Here is a 20,982-nt window from a genome sequence, read left to right as displayed (position 1 = left end):
ATGACGTTGTCCAGTGTCTCTCCTACGACGCCGCTATGAATCGTGAATGATTTAACCTCGACTTCGTGTGGGTATTTAGCAGTAGTCCTGGTCAACATTTTCGTATGGCGAGTAATATGCCTGGGTTTATTCTAGCTCTTCTGATGAGTAGTGTAGCATCAAAATGGTATCCGTGACATAGTATTTCCCTCCATAAGACAGAAGGAAATCTTCGAACGAACAAGCCTCATGCGCACTTCGACACCGTGATCAAGAATTTATCTTGATTGAAGACGTCGCAGTGAAGATGACCTATGAGATCCAGTGTTCGTCCCTTTGTACAAAAGTGGCTCGCTTGTCAGTCCGTGATTGCTTGGTGTCGCTCCAGGTAGAGCGTCCATGTTCTCGCAAATATCGCTGTACCACAGGTACGAACCAGATGGAGGTTTTTACTGGTGAAGCTAATTTAATAACGCCTCTATGTAAGCGCGGTAAGCGTAAGCATTGTTTGAGGAGACACGAGCTTTGATTGAATATACGTCGGATTTGATTGAACATCGAATGCAGTATAGGTTTACCGGGGCCTACTTTTTGCGGCGGCGGCTCCTGCTCCGGTTTCCTTTACTCGTATGCGTAGCGACAGCATGGTGTGAGCAAGATCTATGTATTCTTCTCCATGCCCGGGTACGACGAATTCGACGGGCGCGTCGTCCGTGAGAGAAGACACGGGTTTGTAGTGAATCCATTGTGAACTCTCAATACTGGTTTGTAGATGGCAGGGTGAAGAGATCGAGTTCACTCTTTAACATTCGCAGGAATGCGTATGAAGAAAGGACATGCTTCGAAAGCACGCGTTTGTTGTTTAGGAAAAAATGTCTGACAGTACGCTTCTTGATAACTCCCCGACGTTTAGTGAGTCCTCTCCGCTTTTTTCACTGAACGCTTCTTCTTCGTGGTTCTTCGCTAGCTTCTTACCCGATTTCTTCCCCGGTGCGTTTCTTCGAGTCACTTTCCTTTACTTGATTTAGAAGCGCTGACCCGATGTTTGCACGAAATGATTTACCGCTGATCCGCTTGGCGTGTTGAAAGAACTGAGCTTTTCCGATTTTCGCAGGAACTTTATATCCCGACCCCTTCATCAGATTGTTAATGTGTTCTCTCGCTCTTCTTTTGAGATTTGAGCCTGATTCCTTGAGGCGCGTTTTAACAGCTACTTTCAATGGTGTGTTATTCCCCACATCATCGAGTATATTAATCCCTGCGCGTAGAGCTTCTTTTCCAACGACACGCGCACCACTGGCAAATAAGGCAACACCCGTCTGAACAGGACCACCGAGAAAACTACGATACCGTGACCGCTCTGATACCGCGATCCTACGAAACTCGTGGAATTCCGCCCCACGATTTCCCCCGGATTGTGCTTCGTAATATTCTAAATATGCGTCATATCTATGTGTTTTACGGAATAATTATCTCTAATCTCGACGTCTAAATTGTAATGTAACTGTCAACGTCCCAAATTCAAATGGTATTCTTTCGCCAACCTGATCTCTTATATCTATTTCGATCGTGCGGAAACATGTTAATCGCAATGGAATATAATTCGGTGGCGAAAAATGTTTCACCATGTTACGTCCGTAGGCATATTTACCATCGTTGTAGTCGACGGGAACCACTCGGAGAAGAGGAGAATGCACGTCTCCCGTTATATAGGACTCGCAAATATCGCAATAAAAAAGAGTTTATCAGGTACACCCCGCACACACTACCTGGTTCGTCGGACATAAGTTTACGTTTTGCCGTGGTGAAAGCGTAAAACTTTTCTTCTCCAGCTTTCTGGGATTCACATTACGATCAGTATTGGGATAGTACGCATAGCCCTGCATAATTTTCGACAAGTTAAGATGAATTAATTCTTCACCGGTCTATACATATCGAAGCCCAAGATACGAGCCACTTTGTCGGAAAACTTCACGAAATGAAGTCTATTGCATTCTTTAATATCGCATGTGCAGTACAGCGTTACTTTACCACCATGATGAGGATCCTGGCGCCAAGCAATGTGTGTTTTGAACAATGAGCTAGCGTTGTTTAAAGCCTGTAACAGTTCGCTCATCGTGGCGTAAACATCCCGGGGTTATGCGGGTAACCCCGAATTTAGGTAGCTGGTCTTCATCTTTTTTACGCTTTTGATATTAATATTTTCACATGGTAACGAAATGAATTTGAGTTCTGCATCTTCCTCGGGACGCACGTGTAAAAAACTAAAGGGGAATTGAATTTCGGTAAGCGCAACTTCCATAAACCAGTCAGCTTCACTTCTTGAGGCAATTCCGTAATAAATGAAGTAGTTGTATTTTCTGGATAGTGTCGCATGCTACTATAGCTCGGTAGAATCATGAAAAACCGGTCTTCCCCCATTATGGTTTGGAAGCAGCTTTAGGTTCGAAGCAGGTGTCCAGGAATTGAATTTAGAGGGGTAACCTCGCCAACTGACGAAAAATTCTTTATTAGCTCCTCGTCCTCTGCGTCCACTTTATCCACAATAAACTCTTCTTCTTGTAAGTTTTTATTTACCCGGGCCAGTTCTTGTTCGTAAATATCCCATCGATACTTTACCTGAAGATCACTCAATTCGTACACACGAGGATTCGTCATTCGAGAATACGGTGAATCCGAAATATTTCTTCCGTCCAGTTCGCCTCATATCCTTTCTCAAAGACTCCTTTCGCTCTACTGACTCGCACTAATGTACCCACTTTGTATTTAGCTCCTCGACTATGATTTCTTCGATCGAGTTCATCGAGAGGTGGTATCGCTGCTGCATATGTTCACGAGCAAGGCGTGCGTTGTCCAACGTGATGCTTGCCGGTTCCATTTTAATGGTGGAATGTCGAGTGTGGTTGTAAGCGTGCATGATGCCTTGCGAAACATCTATGTAATGATGTGTATTTTTGTGTGTAAAATAGCACCATAAGCATCCTTTGAGCGTTCTGTTGAAGCGTTCGACCACCGCTGCTTTGACATTAGGATTTCGCACTGTGCGAAAATATGTGTTCCTTTCCTTCAGAAAATTTTGAAATGCTTGACCGATGAATTCTTTATCCTTGTCACTCTGTAACCACGCCGGTACCCGCCCTCCGTTTCTTAAGAATACGTGACGAAAAGCCTCCGTCACGCTGATCGAAGACTTGCTTCGTATTGGTTCCACCAGACAAATTTGCTAAACACATCGATGATTGTCAACAAGTAACAATAGCCTTCGTTATAATTTCGGAGATTAGCGAGTTCGATTAAATCGACCTTCCACAGATCGTCGATATTCGTGACGTTGTAATGCAAACGTGGAAATTTATGTCCTATCGGTCGATGAAGTGTGTACGCATCCTGCGACTGAAGCCAACGAATAATCTCTTCACGTGCGGAGCCGGGTCCTGCTGCTCGCGAAAGATTTTTATCGCAGAGTATCCCGTATAGTGTGCAGGATCGTAGAATTTTGCGAGTCGGTCATTCCAGCGTGTTCCAATTGATCAAACGTCTTTTACTCGCTGATTTAAATGCGTTATCGCTTACTCGCGTTTTACGCCTATATTGATCAGAAGTCATAAATGTTGCGTGTACATGCCCCCGTCGCGTTCTTCTCCCGCGAGAGACGTCTCCCCGATAGCACGCTTGCACGTTCACCCCTTCGCTGGTGGAAGTCGATGTGCATAACTGTTAGCCGTTGAGGAAGCTATACTCAGTTCTAACGGGTTCCAATCTATCATGCATCTTTTATTCGTTGGTTTAGAAACGTCACCGCTCATACACGTTTTATTACTATTCTCAGTGGTTGTTACAAACAGCGCCCGTCCATCCTCGTCATCCTTTTCCTCAAGCGACGTCTGGACAATCTTACGTTTAGACCAAAGTTGATTGTCAGGTAACGGGAGCGGGGTACTGCTACCTTTCGGAAGAGTTTCTCTCAATCTCGCAGAAAGACAATTTTCTTCCGTGTCTTCCTCTAGTAATTCCCGATTTCCTACAAATTCCGAAGGAGTATTCACTTCACGCAAAAGTTGTGCAAACTGTACTTTCGCTACCGCTTTGTTAGTTTTTCGTTCACGAGCCGCGTCGTTCAAGAGATCGACGATATTCGGTCCTCTCAGAATTCAACCATCTATAGTTACGACTCCCTGTCTATCTCAACTTAATCGACTGGGTACCGCCACATCACACAAATGGGTCAGCAGCTTGCGCGCTTTAGCCCGGTAACTTTTTGGCACTTTATTCAGTATTCTTCCTATGCTTTTCTGTTCGCTGGTGCGATGATGACGACTGCGTCTTTCGTCTCGTACGTATTGAGAAACGTTCAATGTTCAATGTGTCAGTCTCTAAGTTAGGAATATCTTCATTTACAGCCATACCAGCGTTTTCTTCTACCGCGTTTCCTTTAGCGTAATCGTCATCTTCGCGAGAGATATTTTCCCCTTCCCTATCGCTTTCATCACCGTCAGCCTCACCAACAACAGGCTTCTCTTCTTTTTTTCCGCATAATCGATGTTTTTCCCGCTCTCGAAAAAAGTACACATATCGCTGAAGTACTTCTCTACACAATTTCCATTTTTCCCGTGCTCCTCCAAGGACTGGAGAATTGAGAATTCTATGCATCTCGGCGTCGAGACGCCAGAGGACGAAACCCGGAGTACGCACTGTATGTTCATCCTCTACTGGTGCTATGTTCAGCCCAGTTGCGGCATTATCTGTCAAAACAGAGGGGATCACAGTTGAAGAAGACGACAACGACGACGCTGTAGTCGATGATGTATGAGCCTGTTGCTGCATTCTCTCGAGATTATCCGTAGAAATCAGTACCATCTACTTGGCTCTTTCCATGGTTCAAGCGTGAACAGTCTCAATTACCGATAATTTTGGATACTATAGCCCCAAGTATAAGGACGATCAGATAAGGTAGAAATCCGCCTCGCTGCACTATCGCTCTCGTTTGCTTCTCCAATCACCGCGATCATTAGCGATATGACGCAATGTAGATTTATAACCCGATAGGCGATAGGCGATTTTTTTCTCTTCTGTCGAGCGGTACGTTACCTTTGAGCGTGTTGAAGGCGCACTCGCAAATACATCTGATGAAATCACGGTCAGCTTCTCGCAGAAAGGCAGCACGTTGTTTCTCCGTCAAGTAGCACAACGCCTTCAGAAGAGAGATGTTTTTCTCACCGATGGACCGTTTTGCTGCGTTTGCGGTTCTATCGCCTTTTTCGCATTCGCTCTGCTCCCCCACTCACTGCCATTACGCGATAAGACTGTCGCAAAATGATCGTATGCATGGTTTTATATGTAACTTCTGGTGGATCACGCCGAACGTAAACATAATGCGTAGTATCAGTGGGAAGATGCATGTACGAAACCGATACTCATCCGGGGTAGATTGTTTCAGATCGAGCAACAAATACCATGTGGAAACGATGTAGCGTCATAGTAAGCTTCTTCCAAAAACTTTGAATCTTCCGGACATACCTGCTTGGCCAAGTGACGAATCTGAGCACGATCGCGAGGGTTTTTGAACACCACGATGTAATTCGCGTTGAGAGAAATATCTCGTTGTCCGCGTCCTTGATGAAATAGATTTTGCGAAATGAGTATAACACTGAGGTTTTTGTGATGACTACCCTTCGTGAACAGATCGACGATTACTTCGCACGATGACGATTCCCTCATGAGATCGTCTATTATCACCATTTTCGCGACAAGCGGATCGTTTGAATAATCATCCGGCGCGGTAAGCCTTCTCGAAATTCTATCACGCATCGTCTCGATTTCGCCGCTTCATGCTGTAGTTGGCGGTAAGCCTCTTGCCACTCGGCATAATAAAATAGGATCCTGTCGAAACGTGTATCGCCATGCGGGTAAATAGCGAAAAAATCTTTACGAAACGTTTTCCACAACCCGTAGGCCAAACGATCGATGTCCAAGGATGTTTCCAGCGCCGTCCATTTTGCAAATGACTGATTCGGTTACCTGTGAAGCTACATAAATGCTGAAGAAAGGAGAAACGCGATGAGCTTATAACTCGCGCTGGGGACCCTTCCGCGGCGCCGTGCGATCCGCTAGCTCATATCCGCGGAAGCGCTACGTAATAAGCTTTTTCACGTGGCTCGCGGCCGCGGGAATAGCTTATTTTAGCGCCGCTAGCGACATTAGCTTTCCAGCATGAAACTGTGAGCTAATAATCGTTCAATGAGCTCGTACGAGCGAACGCTTGTGGGTGAAAGAGACTGCTTCTAGCGATATAATTTGCTAAGATTTTATTGTGATTCAGGGTCATATACAAAGATAGAAATACATATATATTTGTAAAAGAACTTATTTCTTCTTTATTTTGCAAAAGCTTTATTTTAATAGAATATATACATACAGTTTGCACAAAAGTTTCTTATAGAGCTAGTGCATACGCGATATACAGGTTGTCGCTTTTGGGGAAACGTCTATATTTATATATTTCTTACTCTACAAATAAGTGTTTAGATTTGGAGGAGAAAGAACACGCTCTACTACTATTCTTACGCCACTACGTAACCGTATGGCACAGAGTGACCTGTGTCGTCGAATCTACGTTTTAAGAGCACCGGCACGCATGACTTGCTCTCGTCTCTCGTTACAATGTCGTGAAACGCTGTACGACGAATCGCTCTAAAACGTAGATTTATCGAAGTTTTCCTCGCATCTTCTTTCTTCTCTTCCTCGTTCTCATCGATAGGTATTTTATTGGTGACTAATAAATTTTTATACTACTAAAATTAATATATTTCGAAGTCTCAAAGTTCAAGGTTATCCCCTTTACTTTGCAAACTTCATGGATCTTACCTTGTGGAGTGCGAACGACATAGGCATAAAATTTTGGGCCTCCGGATACAAAGGATTCTATGTAGCTACCTTGACCATAACTTTCGAGTTCATCCGTCATATCGCCCAAAAAATTACCCGTATGCGGCTCGTACTCATTGGGTCACCGGTGCTCAAATATATACATGAATCAGTATCATAATATAACACTCTACGATCTAATTTTTCTAAATAAACGTACAATTTCAAGTGGCCTATGCCGTCGTGTAGGCCGCTATTACGACGTTTGTAGTTGCAGAGGGAACAAGCGCCTCTTGTCGTAATCGCCATGAGACGTAGAGAACCTCATCGTTCACGGGCAATATGTTTATGATTTCATGCTCGGGACTCGTGAGCAGCGACATGAAATGTTCGCGTGTCTTAACGACCTCCGTATTCGGCAGATTAGATCGCTGACCGAATTTACCCCAGAACGAATTGAGGCAAAGCTTTGCAACCGAACGCAACCCCGAATTTACCGCGATGTTGTTTCTATCGAGAACAATACCCTCTGTTTTTTCGTATTCCCGTAGGTATCGCTCTTTGGCCTCTTCATCGTCGGTGCATTCAGCAGGCCATCCGCTAGCTCCTGCTTAAGTTGCAGAAAGCAGTTGATATATCCCGCGAACATACCTCCCAACCGAGTACTTGGGTCGTATTGCGAAATCTTATATTTCCAATCTTATATCTCGCTCACGGACTTGACACTATAGCCCTTCTCTATAGCCTTCCGTAATTCACAGGATACCCAGGTACCCTTGAATTCTCGATCGGCCGGATTATCATGTGTGCACGGAGATTGAGAAAATGTCTCGCGGCAACTACGGCATAGGCGAACAATAATTTTTCGCGAACGCGAAATGGAATACAGAGTGAAAGAGATCACGCGGAGCGAGCACCTTGCACCGGACGATCCCCTCCACTCTGCTAAAGTCAAAATCGGGAGCTATATCAATCAAGGCGGAACATTCTTCGCTCACGTACACGTCCGGGTGACCAGCGGAAAAGAGCCCGTCTTTAGCACAAACGGGTACAAGGAGCATACGTGTACGTAACGTATCTTCTCTGTACCCGTAACATCGCACCGGGTGTCGATGTTCTCTGTAGACCACCGAAGAACGCTTCGCGAGGATCGAGAGGCTCAGTTTCTAACATCGAGTGATTCGCAAGGAAATCGCGCATCGGTTGATTGTCCTGCAACTCCCGATCGAAGACGCACTCCCACTTCTCTGTTACGATGTAACCTAGCTTCTGTAGACGAGATGTTGTCACGCGTGTATGCTCGTATCGCGACTCAATAGTATCCCCCTTCACGGTGGTCGAGAGCGGGCTATCACGATTCACCCTGAAACACGCGGGACATCCATGCCAAAAACCTGTGAAATTGCAACACGTGTCTTTGCGCAGGATTCGTTGTCCGTAATACCCATCGACGAGCAGCCCTTCCGGTATGCGATGTTCGCGAGATCTACCTGCATGTGTTATAGTATGACTGAGCTCGCGCTCCATCCACAACAACCATTTCAACGCTTTGCGGGATTGATTGTTGACACGCCGATACCACCGAAGGAATAATACCTATCTCCTTTTCACGTAGAAAGTTTTTACGAAAAACTCTCATGCACGTAGATGCGACGGTTGTGCATTCTTCAAACGGACATACTTTTCCACGATCCAGGAAAATCTTACGGAACGCAAGACAAGCCCGTCGAAGAATATCGACATCGTTCCGGCAATAGCTCACAATTTCCCGTTGGAAATCAAATTCTATGTTTTTGCGCACCATGTCCTCGTGCCATTCTAAAAACCGCTCACGCTCAGGCGATCTCATCGTTTCGGGAGAATATATCTTGCATTTGGTATCGATCCGATGTAATGTTGATTTTCGACAGTGTTAAATAAATGCGAAAACAGGCCTTTGCCTGCGGTATCCTTTAACCCAAGGCTTTTGGTAATATTGACAAGCGCATAGGTATATAATTAACACTGTCGATAAATTTTGTTTGCCCAACGGTTAACAATATAATCTTCTTACCGTTTAAAATAAGCTTAAGTTCGATCCGATTACCGCTCTCGACCAAGTATCGTAGAATAAATTGCGTCATCGAATGCGCTTGCGTTGTGTGCGATGCAGATCTGTTTGAAACTCTTCCTCGGTCTCGTGACAAAATCGACGAATTGTTTCACCGGATTGTCTCGAAATATAAATTCGTGTATCCCGCACCAACGACATCGCAACACCATATCGTTTACATTCATGCAGCTTTCACATATCTACTGCATCAATACAAAGCGTCACAACGTGAGTTTTAACGTTTTCTGTGCCTTCGATCGTATCGTCTTGACGCGTCTCAAAATCACAATAGAACACAAACGCGATGCGACCTTTTACGCGCTTATTTGTTTCTGTCGCTTCGTCAATGTCATCAACTACGTTTTCGTTTCCTACTCGCTGCGGATTCATCGTGTCGGATGAACCAGTGTCGCATCGAAGTGGTTTCATATAACATAGATGATTCATTGGTTGCAACGCGTTGCAAACACGACATAAGATCTCATTGCAATTGTGTTTGTTCCTTAAGTTTCGCAAACGACCACAGTCGCTGCAAACTCTCAGGATATTACAGATGCTCAAAGATGGAAAGCCTTGGAGCGATTTTTGCGCACGATGACGCTCGAAACACACCGACCCGTAAAATTCACATTGACACGCGGCACATCGTATTAGTTCTACGCCTGATACCTCGCACGCTGAAACGCCGTGACACAGTGGACATGCGTTTGAGCACCGATGCCCTCTTTCCGGCTTATATCCGCTATTACAACGTTCACAATAACTTTGGCTGCCCGATGCAGCTCTTAAATTTAATATTGAATTGTAATGTCGAGATTTTTCGTAGTACATAATATTCAGAGTCATTTTAGCTTTGCGCCCGTGGGAGGTGAGTACGTTGCTACCATCGTACATGAGAGGCTCACCACGTGCGAAGGAACTAAAGTAATAAACAACGATCACGATATCGTTGCTGGCAAGATAATGCTGGAAACGCTCGGTCTCGGGAATACCGCACCCTTCTTCAGGTATACAGATATCGGCTTTCCATGTCAATTCGACCGCTAGGTCTCGTTGTAATATAGAATATTGCTTCCTCACGCAATCCATTTATTATACATTTCTCCTGTGCGCATATTGCCGCGTTCGTTGTACACTATTGCAGCGATGAGCGAACGGGGAAAGTACAAGTTGTCAAAGTTATTTATAGTAAGGATTGAGCGTTTCGCTATATCTTCGTGAGTTAGTTTATATGATTTCTTTCCACGACCAGAAGGGTCGTGGAAAATATTTTCGATGCCGCGACATCGAAAATATTAATTTTGAAATGTCCTAAAATATCATGACCTCCGGTACTCTGCGCTAACGAATTCACGAGATTCCAAATCTCTTTGTAGGTCAAGTCCCGAGCGGGACGAAGCGATAAACCCGCCGGCCTCCGCGTTAAGTCCGAAGAAGCAAGCGTCAACCCCACGTAGTTGTTCGCGCCACCCGAATTTACCACATAGTCGTGGATTTCCTGAAAAGCATTTTCTAAATATTCAGTAATGTTAGCTCCTTCTAGAAGTGGGAGAATTCGAATATTCGACTCCCTCCCGAGAATATTAAATTTTCTATAATTACGCGACTTTTCCCTTAGTATTTCAATACATTTATATAAGGACTCACGATTGTTGACCGTGTCGGCTTTTGCTGTCGCTTCGCACACTCTGGTCTTAGCTTTTGTCCCTTTGATGTTTTTTCGACTGTTCGTATCCACTACCCTGTTGTACTGTAAATATGAATTGAAAATGTTATATAAGTATAAATTTTACACACAATTAGAATAAAAATACAACTAAGAACTATAAGATATTTTCTCTTACATTTTCTTACCTTCGACTAGTGTAGCCTGCGAGATTCGGAAGTCCTGGGTTTCACCAGCTTCACTTGCGTCTTGCGTCGTTTCATCGACTCCATTGTCATCGTATGACGATGATGTTACCGTGACGTGAACAGCGTCGTCATGAGTAATATCAATACCGTTTTCATTTATATTGCAGGCGATATCTTTGTCAGTTCTCTCTATTTTATTACAACTTGCTAAAATTTAACTCGATATTAAACACGAGGCTCTACGAGAGAATAATCTTATACTTATTTTTCCTTATACTCACGGGCAGATTTCGTTGACGAGGAAGCCTTATATTCGAGCGAGAGCGGCTCTTTGGATTTCCGCTTCGTACAGTATTGGTGAGAACTGAGAGAATGAAGAACACAAGAACGTATTCGTGAACACCGGCATTTATTAGGCTTATTCTTTTATGTCACATCACAGTGAAAGGAAATTACTTACAATGTGGAAAGGAGTATGTCCTGAACACGGTCACCGATATCTTTTTCATTCTCTGAGTAATCTTCTCGCTTCCACAATCTCGGCTGCGATCTCATACAAGCAATGATTATTTTTAAATTGTCCGCAAGCGAATAACATCGCCAGTAGGCCACTACTGCACATGGCCGCGAATTTATAAAACACTTCATATGTCTTCTCATCATTATCACTCGCGAGTTCGCACAGATATTTCCCACGTTTGATTATTGGATTTGCTACCGACGCTGCGATTATACAGTCACATACAATTTTGAGAAACTGCGACATCTTATACTTTCGCGAATATCACGGAATAGGAATGTTGCTCGAAGCGATGGAAACAATAAAATATGTCATAGCAGCTTCGAACATTCTTATGTAACACGGATCTTCCAAAATTTTTGGGAAACCTCCACGAATGCCTGTGTAAATAAGGCAGAACTAACTATATCAACGCTTTTCGGCAATATACTCGTCTAATTTTATCGCAGAATTTAGTATCTGTTAAAGGATCACATTATTCTTGCTATAAAAGAATAAACCTTTTTCTTCTCATATCTATATCTCGCATTCTCAGACGTGAAAAATGCGAGTTCCGCGTGGTTCCCTTAGGCCCTACACGAAAAACGTTTTGTAGAATTGTCTGTTTATCTAAATTTAGATGCGTGGAAGGAAATATAATCAGTTTTGATTAGGATAGGACTCCGGTTCACAAAAGAGATGTAAATGGCATTTTCTCATCCGCTGATTTGGCAAATATAATGCCTATTCCCGCGATAATATAAAACCCATCGGAATCTGCAGGGTTCGTGCATTCCATTCAGCCACAAAAGAATAAACCTTATCGCCGCCACAAAAGAATAAACCTCCTTTCTTCTCGTTTTTATAAATTCTCAGACGTGAAAAAATGTGCGTTCGGCGCCATTCCTTTGCGGCCTACATAAACGATTTGTAGAAATATGTTTATCTAAACATAAATTTAGATATAAGGATGGATGATATAATTGGTTTTGACTTTAATAGAATCCGATTGGAAATTTTCGCAAAAGACCATGAAATATATTTTCCCATCCATTGCTTCGACAAATATAACACCTGCTCCCTCATCATAAAACCTATAGGAACACGTACGCTCCGTTCTGAAAAATTCTAGAACGTTCTAGGCTGAATCATTTAACAAATATTAAGAAATAAATTTATTTGTTGTATGCTCACAGAATTACCCCTCCACTTTTCTTTTTCCTATAAGAAGTCCATTGGGCTGGACCCAAACCATTTGAGCTTCTTCAGCCTTAGTACTCGTTTCGTGCGACGAAGTATATGAGTTTTCGTGTTTTCACCTGTGGGATAATAAGTTCTTGTGAGAAACATAATGGGGAATACTAACGCAAACGCAGAATTTAAGAAGATCGCGTATGGTGACTCTGGGAAGGCTCGCTATGAGAGCTATATGCTTCTCCACTACTTATCCCCTCAACACTTCGGATACCACGAGGATGCAAATCGGATTGCGGGCATCAAACGACGGGGCAACGTTCGAGCCTACAATAAAAAAACTATCCGGCAATACCTTTACAGGGATTCAGTTTGACTTCGCCACATGGGAAAAGTTTAAGGAGTACATGAAACACATAGGCGATTACTTGCACTCGGTAACCAGGGCCGTTCCGGAGCCTGTCTATATCAACGAAGTGACCATCACCTTTACTACGGCGTATGAGGCAAGGGCGATCATGGTGACTGAAAATACGAAAACGGCCGAGGTGAACACCGCATCGAAAAGGATGCCTACCGATTCATCCCAGGGGCAGCAGCCGCCGACGAAGAAACGAAAAGTCTACACGGTAAACATCATAATGCAGGCAACATCTTTTGACGGGCTAGAACTTATAACAAAATGTATTGACGCTCGATGTGAACAACTGCAAATGTTTGCAAAACTTGCAAACGATTGCGCTCGGTTTCTCGTAACGGAGATAGAACTCAGGCTTCCCAAGAAAAACTCAGACGAGGACATCGTGAAACAGACGTTCTTCACAAACTATCAGGAAATCGAGCAAATTGTACGTCGGCAATTAAAAGATTTAACGTTTCTAGATACTTATTTCCACATTATATTTCAAGAAATTACTTCGATTTATTTAAATAAAATTGTACGAGCAATTTTAATAAATGTCTCATCTTAATCATGAAAAATAAAATGTGAATTAATTTTATGAAAAATATTGTACGTTCCTTTCTCTTCACCTCTTCTCTCTTCCCTGTGATTTCCAGGTCCAGGTAACAAATCCCGTTGTAAACTTTTCGAGTTCGAAAGCGAGGGGACCCGCACAGGTAAAAATATTCGGATAGACATAGATCAGAGGTATTGTCTTCCAACAATCGCGGGGTAATTTTTGTCTTCGAAATGATCCCTACCTGCTCGAACATGCTCGCACACGCTCACGAGAGTCGAGAGCCGGGGTCTCATTGTGGGGGCTCGAGTGCCGTAGGTTCTAGAATTTGCCAAATTTTTCACGCGTAACGTCGATACTCTTCGTATGTATATAATATATCTAGTTTCCGTCAGGGTATAGCAGTAGTGCAGTGCATAAGCCAGCGACCCAGGTTCGAATCCGACCAGGGCCTACAGGATTTTCCAGAGAACTTCGCACTAACCACACACACACATACACACACGCACATGCACACGCGCACGCACACGCACACGCACACACACACGCACACACACACGCACACGCACACGCACACGCACACGCACACGCACACGCACGCACGCACACACACACGCACACACACACACACACACACACACACACACACACACACACACACACACACACACACACACACGCACACACACACACACACACACACACACACACCCTAAAATTTGTTGCATGTTATTAAAGGAGAATAGTAATAATAATATATATGAAAATTATTAAAATCGGGGATGGCTCCTCTATTCTAAATAATTACCTAAAATAAATATTAAATAAACATTAAATAAACGTTAAATATTTTTTCTTAACCATTATTTTAAATGAAGAATTAATGTAAAATAAACGTTAAATAAATATTGAGTATACAAGTATGACTTTACGGATTTTCAATAAATGGCATATCTCGTACTGATGGCATTATGTTGAGGTTGGTAATACTTGTATTGGAAAGATCTGTACGCAGCTGCCAAACTTAGTTGTTGCTATTTGACTGAAGTGTAAACAGTTATTATATTTATTGTATTGAAAATATCTACTTTTGTATCGAATAAACATCATTTGCGGGAAGTGTTACTGCATTATTTTGTTTTAAAGAAAAGTGCAGCTGAAAGCCATCGTTTGCTTGTGAACGCTTACAAAGAACATGTTCCATCGGTAAGCATGTGTGAAAAGTGGTTTCAACGATTTGGAAAGCATAATTTTGATTTGGATGATAAACCGCATGGAAAGCCGTCGAAAAATTTGAAAACGCGCAATTGGAAGCATTATTTGACGAAGATGCATGTCAAACGGAAAAAGAATTGGCACAGTATTAATGCATTTCCTTACGCTTGAATGCCATGGGAATGGTCCAAAAGCAAGGAAATTGGGCTACATGAATTGAAAGAAAGAAACATCGAAAGAAGAAAAACCACGTGCGAATTGTTGCACGTCAAAAAAGAAAGAGTTTTTTTACATCGAATTATTATTGGCGATGAAAAGTGGATTTACTATGACAATCCTAAATGCAAACCAGCATGGATTAAGCTCGGTAAACCTGGTCCATCAACGCCAAAGCGAAACGTCCACGGCAGCAAGGTTATGCTGTGTATCTGGTGGGATATGAAGGGTCTGGTGTATTATGAGCTATTGCAACCATCTGAAACTATCACTAGTGAATGCTACCGACTACAATTAATACGTTTGAACCAGGCTGTTGGCGACGTTCAAGGCGAAGGCCGATTTATCGTTTATTGTTATTTACGATTTGTTTGAGTGATTGGATTCGTTCAGGTTTGACTGACAAATATTGTAGAATGGCGCGTCTGGGGGTTCTAGGCGCGCATGGTGGGGAGATATAAAGGAAATAGTGAGAGGGAAAGGAGTCAGTCTGCCGTAGAGCAGAGCCATGCATAAAAGGAACGGGCGTGAATGAGTTTGGCGACTGATACCGGAGTCTCGGCGGAGCAAGGAGACGGAGTTCGGTCGGTTGTCCGGATGACAGATTCGATCGGTCGTCTGGCGACAGATTAGATCGTCTCCGTCGCGCGAGAATACCGCATGAACCGCGAAGAACTGCTGCGATCCGTTACGGCAGATTTGAACTGCGGACCAAACACGAGATACAGATCAGGTGTCAGAAGAAGTCGCGGAATAACCCGCCCGATGCGTTAATATTATTTGCGTACATGCGACTATACAAATTGTACATCGTTAACGAAAATAAAGTGACTTATAAAAAAAAAGATTTGTTCATTGGCGAAAGGCAGTTCCTTCTACTGTCAGAGAGAAGCGGATCGACTAGTGCGTGTTGATTGTTTACACGGGCTCTGAAGGAAAAACGGCCGGAATGGGAGAATAGACATAACAAGATAATTTTACAGCATGACAATGCCAGACTGCATGTTCATCCGTTAAGAATTATCTAGAAGGAGTGAACTACCTCGGGGAGATTCTACCTCACCCACCATATTCATCAGACATTGCTCCCTCATATTATTATTTGTTCCGATCTATGGCGTCGGCCCTTCCTGGAGAGTAGTTCAATTCTTATGAAGAAATTAAAAATTAGCATCATAACTGGATTGCTTCAAAACTACCAGACTTCTACCAGCGTGGAATCCGTTTATTGCCTAAAAGATGGATAAAGGTTGTAGTATCCGATGGAGCATATTTTAAATAAAGTAAGAATAATTTATTATGTTTCAAATTAATGTTTATTTTATCAAAAAATCCGTAAAGTCATAGTTGTACACCCAATACTTTTTTTAAACATTATTTTAATAAAGAATTAATGTAAAATATACATTAAATAAATGTTAAATAAATATTTTTTGTACATTGAATGAAAGAAATGTGAAAAAACTATAAAATACATATTTGAAAAATGTTAAAAAATATCTGCTGATTGAATAGTTATATTATACAGGATATCTGGTGTTCTAGAGGAGGAACGCACCTTTTCGTTCGCGAGTAAGGCGAACCTCGTTCATATACGCGTGTTAGTGGACGGGTCAGGGACCCGACGGGTCAGGGACCCGACGGGTCCCTTTACTCGGGCACCGACGTACGACGAGCAGTCCGTTTTTCGGTCAGGGATGCGAATCCCTTTACCGGGGATAGGACCATGAGTTGACTGTTGGAAGGGTGGGGTGATTTTGAAATTAACTGATGGAAATAAATTAATACCAAATTTATTAAAATAAGAGTGACAACAGAAAGTTATGCGGCGCGGTTTATTACAATTTACTGGAATGATGTTGTGTGTATGTGTGTGTGTATGAGAAGTGAAAGAAGGAGGAAATAATAAAAAAAAGGAAGGAATATGAGTAAAGAGTTAGTAAGCAAAGAAAATGTAACTTACTGGTGATTCCTGGGATGCGAGAAATGAACAAGATATAACGGTTGATAGGCGGCTCCTGCTCTGTAGGTTGGGATGGATTGTGCGACTCCCTTCCAATTGTCCAATTATGGTACAATAGCACTGATTCTAAATTTTTATTTTTGTCCCCAAAAAAAAAATAAGACAGAGGACGTAAGAGTATGTGTAGTGCCGAAACAAAACCGAAGACGAATTTGAGTCTAAGGACGCGTTTTTACAGGTCTGACTTTTGAATCTAGAATCTAAGTGAATGTGAATCTGCTCTTTTTCCTGTCTCTCAGAATAGAAGTAGTATCGCGGAGGCGGATTACCGCGGTTTTTGTAGTGATAATCGGAGGCAGAAGCTATCAGGGTGGGTAGAGAGATGGCCTTTGAGGAAGGGGTGAATTGGTCTTAGTGGGAAAAAGGTCTCAGCCATTAGCGAAGTTATTAGACATCGTGGGAGGAGACAGTTAGTTTTTGGAGATATGAATATGGAAAGGCTAAAGGGTGGAGCGTGGGTGTCTCATAGTTTTAGATGGATATGATATGATTGGCTGAATGAATTAGGCGCGACAAGCGTGGAGGTGGTGGATTCTTGAGATAGAGAAATGTATACAAGTGGCCGGCTGGAAAAATCAAAATGCCGTAAATCAAAGGCTGAGATCAGATTTTACGACTATCAGTGAAGTAAGCTTTGTTGGTTGACTGATAGGGCACATATGGTTTTGGATTGGGAAGATGTAAGTTTCAAGTTTTAGAGCAGGAATGCTCTGTGTTGCTTTGTTTTACTGAAGGTTTGTTAGCGCGGAGTTTCAAATTTTTATAGCTAGGACGACGGACACACTTGGCGAACACTACCCAGATATAAACTTTAAACGAAGACGTAGATTTTTACAACAGGGCACTGTTTCCTGTTATGGAATTTTCCCGAATCGCCTTTCATTTGGCGCGACGGCTGTTCGCCAGATGGGTCTGTTTCCTAATTTATATTTATATATGTATATATTCCTATTATAGTTATATTAGGAGAATATAAATCTGCGAGAGGAAAGAATTTTTACTAATTAAATCTACAGGACGTAACACTGGCAATTAGCTGCCAATCCGAAGTGTAAAGGTAGATTGGGTTAAACTGCATAGAAAAGTAAAAATACAATTTTGCAAGAATCGCAATAATCGAGTTATTAATGATAGAAATCTGACGAATGTGTGCGCGCCAAAATGGATGATGGAGGAACGTCGTAGCCTCTCGAGCTATAGTGCGGCCCAATCGACCTAGCAACGGTTGGCGGCGTGCGGCGAGACAGGTGCAGCGAGATAAAACATAAATAATGGCGCGTCCTTCTCCTCGCCGCGCATCGGCAACAATTGCTGAATCGACTCTAGCCCGAGCAGCTGCAACACTTTTCCAATTATCTATGTCGGCGCGCTCCCACTCCTCAGATTTCTGTCATTAATAACTCGATAATTATTGTGAATCTTGTAAAACGGTATGGGACTTTTATGTTTGTTTTAATCCAATCTACCTTCACATTTCGGGTTGGCAGTTAATTACCGGACATCCTATAACATATTGTCTATAGCATATAGTACTACACTATATTACAGTAGGAGACACGGTAGTGTTTCGCGTCAAATATGCGGTAATAATAATAAGATCGGCTATATATATCTACGTGAAATTTTTAGTTTATTAGAAGCCAGATCATTACATCACTTAAACAGCAAAATCAGATTATAGTTGGTATCAAAAGAATCAACTCTTTGGGATCCTATTACATATAATAATTACGATTAGTTTTGCTATATATACCTTATAAACGGAAATATTTTAGTTTAATGTTCGAATTGCAAAGATTTTAGAATTTAGATTATCGTGGGTTATTTGAAGAGCTTGTATGATTCCGAGTCCAAAATAGATGGTGACGTTTGTTTCTTTTGCATGTACGTACGAATAACAGAGATAAATAGAAAACAAAAGACATAAAGTCTTTCACTATTTGCATAATATAAGATCAATATTGCAACTTATGTTTGGTTCGATATTACAATATGATAAGAGACGTAGTAACGTCTTGCCAAATAAACGCACAATGCGAAACGTATTAAGATTAGTTATACATATTTACGTATGTTATAATGAGAGAAAGTGAAATTCGCAATGAGAAAACGCGTTTCCAACTTTATACCGCGGATAGTGCGCTCGGTTGAAGGATGCGGCAACATTGCAAGTAGCTTGAGTTCCTGTCAGACAATTTCATCATAGAAATGTCATATAGAAATGTATTTAAAAGCGGAGACAATTTTATTTTCGATGAGGAGTCGATTGTTATAAGAAGATTGGCGGATGATTTTGTTACAATGTATTAATGTTCTTTATTAGGTGTTTGCAGTTTATAAGATCACAAATAGATGGCTATAACAGCGACTTAATAATTATATTGCATTATGGTATTTTTTAATTTTTAAATGTTGACTATACTTTATCAGAATGAATGGTTGATAATTTATAGTTCTCAACAAAATATCAGTTTTAACACCATTAAAGATGAAATAGATAAAGTTCATCTTCGCTATTGCATGCCTTATCATTTTATTCAAGGTTAAATTGCTGCAATAACTAATAAATTGATTTATTAGATTTATGGAAAGAATATTGTGTCCATTACTTGCGTGCTGTCTGTGAGAAGTGGTTTAAAATATTTAGAAATGATGAGTATGATGTTAACGACTAGTCATATACGACTAGTCTAAATGGAAACATTGTTCAACGAAAACTCCGAACATTAAAAAGCAGTTTACATCGCAGTTTAAAATTAATAAATTAATAATATCCTATTATTTGGAAATAATAGAAAAAGTCTAGAAAGAAAGAAAATGGCTGACCCTGAACTCTCTGCAAACATGATTGCGAACTAGTTTATTATTTATCTCTTATTGCTTGCCAGGCATAGAAAAAAGTTATTTTGTGGCAAATTGGCTGATAAAGTGGACTTATTTTAATAATTCTAAAAGCAAAAGGTCATGGATTGATCCTGATCAACTATTAATATCCACAGCAAAACGTAACATCCACGATTATAAATTCCTCTTGTGTATCTAGTAGGATCAACAAGGTATATTTTACTATGAGCTATTACCGAGGCAAATAATCACAGTAGATCACTATAGTCAATAGTGATGGAGTGTAGATCAAGGAAATGAAAGAAAAACTCAAATAATTGCGAATTAATGCAGTCATCCTATTTGATAACATCAGGTCGTATATTATCGATTGTGACTGAAGAGATGTTTGAGATAGATTGGGAAGTTCTGCTATTTTTTGTCACATTTTTTATCAGATGTTCTATTAAAGATATCAAATGATCCTTTTACAGCAAATTTATTAGGTTGGTGCAAAAATAATGTCGGTTTTTGTATTCAAATTTCTCTTTTAAAATCCTAAATCTATTTTTATATGAAGATGGCTGTACTATATATCATTTTAAAGCGCAATTTTCGCTCTACATTTTCGACGGCAGGCATTTGTTTTTATTCATAATTAGTTTTGCGTTTTGGATGTCGAAGAAACGATGGATAAAAACAGTTTCGTGCAATTTTTTTTATGTGAATTCAAATTTGGCTGTAAAATGACGGAAACGGTACGCAATATCAATATCGCATTTGGACAAGTGTAAACGAGCACATAGTTCAACGTTGATATGGAAAATTTCGTGAAGGGGATGAACGTCTTGATGAAAATGAGTACCGGGGACATCTATCGACAGTTGATGACGATTAACTGAGAACTAACTGAGAACAATAATCGAAGCTAATCGGCTCAAAACACGAGAAGTTACAGAAGAACTCGGGGTTGATCACTCGACTATCGTTCGGCATTTGGGGGCAAAAGGGGAAGGTCAAACAGCTAAATAAGTGAATTTCACGAAATTGAACCAAAATCAGATGAATAAGCGCTATAAGGTCTGTTTTGCACTTCTTTTGTGCAACGGAAACGACCCATTCCTTGTGACATGTGATGAGAAATGGGTTCTGTATAATAATAAACACCATTCTGCACAATGGTTGGATAAGAAACGCCAAAACATTTTTCAGAGCCAATCCATATAGCAAAACTTGATCCTAGATATGTCCAATAGATGTATTA

Source organism: Harpegnathos saltator, unplaced genomic scaffold (assembly GCF_003227715.2).
Source record: "Harpegnathos saltator strain DR-91 unplaced genomic scaffold, Hsal_v8.6 scaffold198, whole genome shotgun sequence".
Classification (NCBI taxonomy): domain Eukaryota; kingdom Metazoa; phylum Arthropoda; class Insecta; order Hymenoptera; family Formicidae; genus Harpegnathos; species Harpegnathos saltator.
The sequence above is the reverse complement of the archived record's forward strand: the minus strand, read 5'-3'. Positions refer to the sequence as shown.